Consider the following 9705-nt stretch of genomic DNA (forward strand, 5'->3'; position numbering starts at 1 on the left):
CTGGCTAATGACTTCAGATTGGCAAAGCTCTGGCCATTGTGACCAGTCGGGGTGTGGAAGACCTCTCTCTTTCTCTGCCTCTCCTTCTCTCTCTGTGTAACTCTGACTTCCAAATAAATGAATAATCTTTTTTAAAAACAAAGAAAATGCACAGCTGGATGAGAAAAAAAAAAAGGATCCAGAGCAATGAAGAAAGCTTATAAGAAATATGGAATAACATGATAATATCAAAAATCAATTTCTTAGGACTCAAGAGGGAGGGACTTGAGTATACCAAAGGAGATAAAGCATATTCAAAGAGAGACTAATACAAAAAATTATCCAGCTACCCAGTTATAGGAAAGTAAGAGGTCACTGGTTAGATTTAACTCAACTATGTCCTTCCCACGACGCATAGTCAAGCTCAGCAAGTTTAAAGATAAAGAGAGAATTGTTAAAACTAAAAAAGAAGCAAGTAACACACAAAGGGATCCTGGGTGACCTGGCTGCAGAATTCTCAACAGAAACCTTTCAGGGTGAAAGAAAGAGTCTTTTACAGCACTGAAGGGAAAAATAAATGCCATCCAAGAATACTGCTTCCAGCAAAGCTACCCTTCCAAAACTAGGAAGAGATAGCCCTTCCCAGAAAAACACAACCTGAGAGAATGCATTACCATCAGAGTTCTGTTACAGAAATGCTACATTGAGGTCATCAAATTGAAAAATATGCTGAGAAGGAAGAAGAGAATATTAGAAACCTCACTAGTAAGAGTAACTATAGATAAATACAGATGCTCTAATATTGTAAATATTGTGTGTAAACTGTATCTTTACTATGAAGAACAAAACTCAGGAAATATAGAAAAAAGTCAATGATAACATCAAAAATTCAAAATGTGGGGGCTGGTGTTGTGGCATTGCAGGTAAAGCCACCTCCTGCAACACCTGCATCTCACATGAGTCCAGCCATGGCCACTGTAGTCATGTGGGGAATAAAACAGTTGATAGAAGATCTCTCTTTCTCTCTCTCTCTCTCTCTCTCTCTCTCTCTCTCTCTCTCTTCTCTGTAACTCTTTCAAATAAGTGAATAAATCTTTTAAAAACTTTCAAAAATTTTTTAGAATTTTTTTTTTCAAAATTGGGAAAAGAGTGGGGCACAAATGTAGATTTCTTTGTTAGAATTTCTTATCTGCTTGTTTTTGTTTGTATCGTTCCTTAATTTATAATCAGTGTCGTTTTGAGGTAATTTGTTATAGCCAAAAGAGGATTTTTTATAAGCCTCATGGTAAGCACAGGGCAAGAAACTATAACAGACTTACCAAAAGTAATAACCAATGAATGAAAGTACACCACTAGAGAAAAGCAATTAATCACAAATGAGGATAGTAAGAGACAAAGATAGAAAGGAGCTGCAATAAAAATACAAAACAAGTATTAAAATGGCAGTTCTAAGACCTTACCTATCAATAATTACCTTAAATATAAAGCGACAAAATTATCTATCTGAAAGACATAGAGTGACCAAGTAGATTTAAGGTAGAACTGTGTGCTGTTTACTAGATGCTCACTTCACTTTTAGAGACACACGGATCGAAAGTAAAAGGACAGAACAGATATTTCTTGCAAATGGAATGCAATAAAAACAGGAGTTGCCATTCTTCCATTAGATAAAATATATTTTAAATCAAAAACATTTATAAAAGATCATGAAGGTTATTACAGAAATGTCTCAATACTGCAAAAAGAAGTAACACTTGTAAATACATATGAACCCAATATTGGATTGCCCAAATACATAAAACAAATATTAATCTTAAAAAGGAACTGATAGCAATAACAGCAAGGGGATTTAGCACCTCACTTTCAGAAATGGATAGATCATGTAGAGGGAAAATAAAGAAACCGCAGAGGTAGTATCCTAGATCTAACACATCTACAGAATTTCCAACCAACAGCTGCAGAAAACACACTCTTCTGTACAGCGCGAATATTTTTCAAGATAAATGATATGGTAGCTCACAAAGCAAGTCTCAAGGCTGGTGTTGTGGCACAGTGGGCTAAGCTGCCACCACAGATGCTGGCATCGCATATGAGAGCTAGATTGATTCCTGGTTGTTCTACTTCCCTCTGGTTAAACTGCTGTTCTCAGTTTGACCTGATGCTCTTTCCCATGTAGCCTTGCTGGCTGCCACCAGCTTCTTTTGCTCCTGGGTTTAGCCCATAATGCTTCTGCTTTCTTCTCTTGCCCACACAGATGCTAACACAATGCCCAGTTGGTGTCTGCTAGTGTGTTTTTTCTTTCTTACTTGTATTTTAAAGTTCAGGGAAGATGTCATGTGACCTGGTTAATTGTTGATATTGTATGCTATTTTTTTGAGATTTGCTACTTTATTACTCTGTTTTACAAACGGTTTTGAGATGATTTACAAACTGTGCAACATTGTTGCCATACTCTTCCTGGATTTTCTCACCTCCTTAATCTTATTTCCCAATTTCTACATTCCCTTCCCTATGCTAAACTCAAAGTAATCTAAAGCTGCTGTTTATCTTCTCTTCAACTAATCTTCCATGCAGCATTGTATACCAACTTTTTTAGGTCATATTCTATTGCCATGTTTTCTTTGATAAACACAAATGTATCCATTACAGATGCATTATAGATTATTTCCTCCTACTATCATAAACCTATGTATGTATATATGTATATATATATATATAATATCTGATAAAATTACTTTGGATAATTATTGATGTTGGGTATATCCCTTCAGCATGTGGAAGTGTCATAAAAGAAGGTGAAAACTGTCTTGTACAGCACGTCTCCGGATAATGTTGGTGCTATATTTTCCAGATGAATAAACTAGGAACTGAGACATGGCTTTCTCTAAGCTGACTCCAATGTATTCATTTTAATTGAGCAACACACAGGGAAAAGAATAAGTTCTCTGACGCAGCATTTCACAATGTTCACTCAGATCCCATTTGTATATTACATGAAAACCAAAGGGGCAAAACATGACAAAGCAATAGGAGAAGTTTATCTGGGTTAGGGGCACAAATTTATTTTCCATAATGAATTTTTTAATCTACTCGTAGCAGTGAGTCTTCACTAAAGTAGTGTAAAGATGTTGCCTAATTCTTTATCCAATTGAAAGCACCCGTAATTACATGCAAGGATTGGCATATTGTCTGACCATAGGGCAGAGGGAAACTAACTGGTTTATGTGAAGTCCCTGAATCTCATGAACATTATGATTTAACCAACTGGAATTATTGAAATACAATCAAGTTTTAAAAGACCAGTCATATTTTGTTTCATGTAAGAACTAAGTTGCCAAAGTCATGTGTATTCATTTACAAGTAAGCAACATATTTCTATATGCACCAGGAGAAAGTGGTCTATCCTGAATGCTAATTGAGTATTGCAAGCCTTATGTTTATAGATATCTTCTTAATTACAAAAATTGCCAACAACTAGTCTTTGATATACAACCTGTCTGGCTGTGTTGAATTACAGTGTTATTTGCTTCCTTTGCCCCAAAATGACAAGTATGTGCTTTAACATGATCTCTTAATAATGTAATCCGAAGCACCTGGTCAGCAACAACAACAAAAAATGATTTGCTTGAAGATACAAAAATAGTGCAGTCACAAACTTGTCTTTGAAGGAGAATTAAAATGTCTCTCAGCTGACCTCATTGCCTTACATAAACCACATTTCCAGTGTTCTAGAGCTGAGCAGTTGACAGTGGTGAGATACAAAGGTTCACAGAAATATAATGATATTTTTTATAAGGATTAAAATCTAGGTAAAGGCCGGCGCCACGGCTCAATAGGCTAATCCTCCGCCTTGCGGTGCCGGCACTCCGGGTTCTAGTTCCGGTTGGGGCACCGGATTCTGTCCCGGTTGCCCCTCTTCCAGGCCAGCTCTCTGATGTGGCCCGGGAGTGCAGTGGAGGATGGCCCAAGTGCTTGGGCCCTGCACCCCATGGGAGACCAGGAGAAGCACCTGGCTCCTGCCTTCGGATCAGCGCAGTGCGCTGGCTGCAGCGCGCCGGCCGTGACGGCCATTGGAGGGTGAACCAATGGCAAAGGAAGACCTTTCTCTCTGTCTCTCTCTCTCTCACTGTCCACTCTGCCTGTCAAAAAAAAAAAATCTAGGTAAAGTTATTACATGCCTCCTGTCATTTTTGCTTCCTAGGACAGATAGATATTTATTAATTCAATGACTACTTTCTGTAGCAGCAAAAAAAAAAAAAAAAAAAAAAAGTTATTGGTATTCACCCAGAATGGGCAGAACTGCAGTTTATAAAAATAGTTAGTTTTGCATAAAAGCAAGGAGTCAGATTCCTTTTATTGTCAAAAAAATTGGTCATAAAATAATAAAAAAAATCTTAGGTATAAGAATAAATTTACATATTCAAATTAGTATTGTTTATATGCTCCTAGCAATCTGTACCTTTCTCATGCATACTAAACTTCTGTGCAACTAATTTATCAAATTCTAATATTGGTTCTGCTCCTCTGAGGTAACAGATGTTTTCAAGGAGCCACTCAACTCTCACTGGTGAATATTCTTTCCTTTTCATTAAAGAAAAACAAGCTAAATATCTCTAGTAGTCGAAGGGCAAGGATTACTTCATAACATGTTATTGAGAACCTAAATTTTAACTTTCTATCTTTTGTGTCCAAACTTAAAACTGAAGAAAGGCTTATAATTATATTTCCCTTTGAAAAATGTGTTGCTTTGGATATGAAATATACAAGTAAATATTTGTTTACATTGAGATTTAATGTACTATTTTTATAGAAGTAATACAACAAGAAACATACTAATTAGGAATTTTAAAAAATAAAAATTAATTTATTTTACTAATTATATATATATTTAAAGATTTACTTATTTATTTGAAAGCCAGATTTACAGAAAGAGAGGTATACACACACGAGACAGAGAGACAGAGACAGTGTTCTTCCATCCACTGGTTCACTCCCCAAAACCCTCAACCATCAGGGCTGGGCCAGGCTGAAGCGAAGAACTGCATCTGGATCTCTTACAAAGGTGTCAGCGTCCCAAGCATTCAGCTCATCTTCCATTACTTTCCCAGGCACATTAGTAGGGCGCTGGATCAGAACTGGAGGAGCCAAGAAGAAAAAGGCATTCATATAGGATGCCAGCAACACAGGCACCTGTTGTGCCAAAATGCCGATCCCTCAAATTATATTTATATTTTAACCTTATCCCTAATAGTTTCTCTTTTTTTTTAAGATGAAGGGTTAATTGGGGGAAACCCAACACATGAGGGAAGGTGAGAAGAAGGAAAAGAGGGAGGAGGAGAGTATAAGGGGGGGGGGGCAGGGAGGGATATCAAGAGACAGAGAGATTGAGAGAGATCAGGAGATGGAGAGAAAGAGAGCCACGTGTTCAGGAACAGGTCCTCTTAAAACTTTGCTGGGGGTGGGCAGGGAAGCAGGAGCAGAGAATCCCATTAGGATGGGGGTGGGGCTGACAACAGTGGTTGGGACATGGGGGTCACCTGGCTTCCAGCAATGGCGGTGGGGGCTGGAGCTGAGGATGGTGTCAGGGTGTAGATCGCATCACAGATAAGACTGTGCCATTTTACTAACATTTCCCCCCCCCCCAATATTTTATTTATGATCATCAATACTAAATTCTTCCTTCAAGTATTCTGGGGAACATGTTCACAAAAATACCTTAAATATGTTTATTCCTTCCCCTGTTAGTTTTCTGCCTTCCCTAAAGGCACTTTTGTCAAACAAATAAAGTGGCCTTTTCATTTCACCTTTTAAAAAATTGTGTTATTTGAGAGGTAGAGAAACAGAGAGAGACACACAGACTGACCAAGATCTTCCCTCTTCCAGTTAACTCCCAAAATGCTCACAATGTCTATGGCTGGGCAGGGCTGCAGCCAGGAGCTAGGAATTCAATCCGGAATTTCCATGTGGGTGGCAGGGATCCAGCTATTAGAGCCATCACCTGCTGCCCTCCGGAGGGTTCACTATTAGCGGAAGTGGAAATGGCAGTGAAACTGGGACTCCGTCTCTGGGATTCTGATATTGGGCATCCTAACCAGCATCTTAACCACCAGGCCAAATGCCCACTCTCATTTTGTCTTTTAAATTGACCCACACTGTTGATAATCCTCTCTTGTCCACTCATTTTCCTAAAAAATATTTGAATGCTCACTCTGTGGCTAATATTATTTTGGGCATGAGTGCTAAGTTGTTGATCAAAATCAGATATTATCAGCCTGTGTTATGCTTATACAGTGAAAGGCAGGCAATAATAATCCATTGTACAATATCAGGTATTGATATGTGCTCTGAAGACAGACAACCATGTTAAGGAGACAGGGTACAAATGGTATTCTAAGAAGGCTTCTTCTGGTGTTAAAACCTGATCTTGGACCTGAATGGAAATAGGAACACAGTCAGTGTTGGTGCAGGTGTTGGGCAGCAGGACAAATGGGCTTAAAATAAGAATGTACTGGTGCTGGCATTGTGGTATAGTGGGTAAAGCTGCTGCCTGTGGTTCCAACATCCCCTATTGGCATTGGTTCAAGTCTTGGCTGCTCCATTTCTGATATGGCTCCCTGTGAATGTGCCTGGGAAAACCCTTGAACCTCTACACCCACATGAGAGATCCGGAAGAAGCTCCAGGCTCTTGACTTCAGATCATACCAGCGCTGGCCGTTGCAGCTATTTGGGGAGTGAATCAGCAGATGGAAGATTTTTCTCTCTCTGTCTTTGCCTCTCTCTCTTTCTCTGTAGCTCTGCCTTTCAAATAAATAAATAAATCTTAAAAAAAAAAAAAGGCTTTAGCTTCCCTAATTGGAAAGCTAGTGATAATGGTGGTAGGAAATTGTTGAAAATTAAATTTGGATTATGAGCCCTGAAGCCATAGTAAGTTCTTTGCTTTTATGAGAAATGCTATGGAAAGATTTTTTAAGGTAGAGACATGGTCATCAGAGGAGGCATTTTAGAAGGGTCTTTTTGGTTATTGTGTAGTCAGTGGTGTGAGTGTGTGTGTGTGTGTGTGTAGTGTATAAAGAGTAAGAAAACTGACAGTAGACTGTTCTATGACTGGAATCCTGGAGGGTTCAGAAGAGAAGTTTCCTGCTGTGCCAGAAACTTAAGAAAAAGCAGAGGGACTTCACAGAGCTGAAGATCAAGTGCCTAAGAAAGAAATTTGCCCAAAAGATGCTTCCAAGGTGAGGAGGAAGCTTATCTATCAAAAACAAAAGTGCTACCACAAGAAATATAGGCAAATGTACAGAATTGAAATCCATATGGCAAGGATATCAAGTAAAGCCAGAAACTTCTATGTCCTGAAGAACAAAAATTAGCATTTATCATCAGGATCAGAGGTGTCAATGGTGTGAGCCCCAAAGTTCAAAAAGTATTTGGCTCCTTCCCCTTCACCAGATCTCCAATGGCACCTTTGTTAAGCAAGGCTTCAATCAACTTGCTGAGGTTTGTGAAGCCACATATTGCTTGGTGGGTATCTGAATCTGAAGTCAGGAAATGAGCTAATTTACAAGTGTGGCTGTGGCAAAATCAATAAGAAGCAAGCTGCCTTGACAGATAACACTCTGATTGCCCATTCTCTTTTGAAATACAATATCATCTGCATAGTGGATATGATTCGTGAGATCTATATTGTTGGTCTTTCAAGTTATCTTCTTCCTGAGCTAGGATGAAGACAAAGACCACACATTTTGTAGACAGTGAAAATGCTGACAACAGGGAAGACCAGATCAACACACTTATTAGAAGCATGAATTAAGGTGGCTGTTTTGGCATTTTTGGAATCTAATCTGGTATGAACCAGTAACTACACTCAAATTGAATTAAAAAAAAAAACATAAAAAAGCCTGAGACCACATGGAATATGGTATCAGTAATCCAAGTTAATTATTATGAAGAACTAGACCAGGAACAGAACAACAATATGCTAAAAAGATTAGATTTTGGATACAATTTGAATGTGCTGCTGAAGTTCTATAATGACATACATGAGGAATGTGAGAGAAAATAGTAGTAACAGTGATGATTCCAATGTTTCTAATCTGAGAAACTAGGTACATGTGTGTGGCATCTGCTCACATTGATTCACACACTGGATTACATTTGTGTATAGAGTTGATAAGAATCAAGGGCTCAGTTTCAGATCTATTTGAATTCCGATGTACTTAGACACATAAATGGGGATATTCAGTGGAATGTTGGGTGGGATTCTTGGATTATGGATGAATTTGGAGTGTAACTGAAACATGGGAGTTATTGTTTTACAAATGGTATTTAAAGTTATTTGTCTGGCTGGAATCACCCAAGACTGGTTGCAGATGCAGAAGAGAAGAGGAGAGAAGGTGCCCCCACGGTGAATACCAGTTGGGAAAAAGAGGATCCATGAAAACTTCTGAAAAGAGGTCATGAGATGGGAAGTAAAAATGTCTTTTCCAGATTCCAAGCAAAGGAAATTTGCCAGAGTAAACTATATCAATGTTTCATGAAATTCAAGAAAGATAAGCACTTAAGAATTAGCCTTTTGTCTTAACAATATGCAAACATTTTGACCTTGACAGGAATGGATTTGATTGCATGTTGGAAACAAAAACTTGTTTGATGTGAGTTCAAGAAAGAATGATCAGCCGGCGCCGTGGCTTAACAGGCTAATCCTCTGCCTTGCAGTGCCGGCACACTGGGTTCTAGTCCTGGTCGGGGCGCTGGATTCTATCCCGGTTGTTCCTCTTCCAGGCCAGCTCTCTGCTATGGCCCAGGAAGGCAGTGGAGGATGGCCCAAGTGCTTGGGCCCTGCACCCCATGGGAGACCAGGAGAAGCACCTGGCTCCTAGCTTCGGATCAGTGCAATGAGCCGGCCGCAGCGGCCATTGGAGGGTGAACCAATGGCAAAAAGGAAGACTTTTCTCTCTCTCTCTCTCTCACTATTCACTCTGCCTGTCCAAAAAAAAAAAAAAAGAATGATCAGTAACAGAATGAATGACACTACAGAAAGAGGGAGAGATGGAGAAAAAGAGAGAGAAAGAGAGGAAGAGTGGGGAAGAAGGAGATGGAGAGAGAGAGAGAGAGAGAGAGAGAGAGAGAGAGAGAGAGGAATAATACATTGAAGGAGGAACTACTGTTAAAGAAAGTTAGAACTAATTTCTTGAAATAAATCACTAAGGCACTCTATGTTGCAAATACAAAAAGGCAAGCTCCCAGTAAAATTCTGTAAATTATATACAGATCCACTACCTTGGATCCACAACAAAACAGAGTAGGAATGATAGTGACAATGGATGAAGTGAAATACTATGTAGAAGTTGGCCTGAAATGGTTTCAGTGCTTCTGGGACTCATCTTTTATTTTTTAAAATTATTTATGTTGTATGTATAAAGGTGATTCAGAAATAGACACAGGACACTTTTTTTTTTCCTTTTATGGCCAGGCAGAGTTAGACAGTGAGAGAGAGACAGAGAGAAAGGTCCTCCTTCCGTTGGTTCACTCCCCTAATGGCTGCTACAGCTGGCGCTGTGCTGATCCGAAGCCAGGAGCCCGGTAATTCCTCCTGGTCTCCCATGCGGGTGCAGGGACCCAAGCACTTGGGACATCCTCCTCTGCCCTCCCAGGCCACAGCTGAGAGCTGGACTGGAAGAGGAGCAACCGGGACTAGTACCCGGCGCCCCAACCGGGACTAGAACCCCG

The 9705-nt window shown here is 39.5% G+C and overlaps 1 pseudogene; it reads left to right on the forward strand.

Annotated features, from left to right (window-relative positions):
* Nucleotides 1–7079: 7079 nt before the first annotated feature.
* On the forward strand, nucleotides 7080–7786 carry LOC133762184 (large ribosomal subunit protein uL30-like; annotated as a pseudogene).
* The last annotated feature ends 1919 nt before the right edge of the window (nucleotides 7787–9705 follow it).

The sequence above is a fragment of the Lepus europaeus genome, chromosome 1, assembly GCF_033115175.1.
Source record: "Lepus europaeus isolate LE1 chromosome 1, mLepTim1.pri, whole genome shotgun sequence".
NCBI classification, from domain to species: Eukaryota; Metazoa; Chordata; class Mammalia; order Lagomorpha; family Leporidae; genus Lepus; species Lepus europaeus.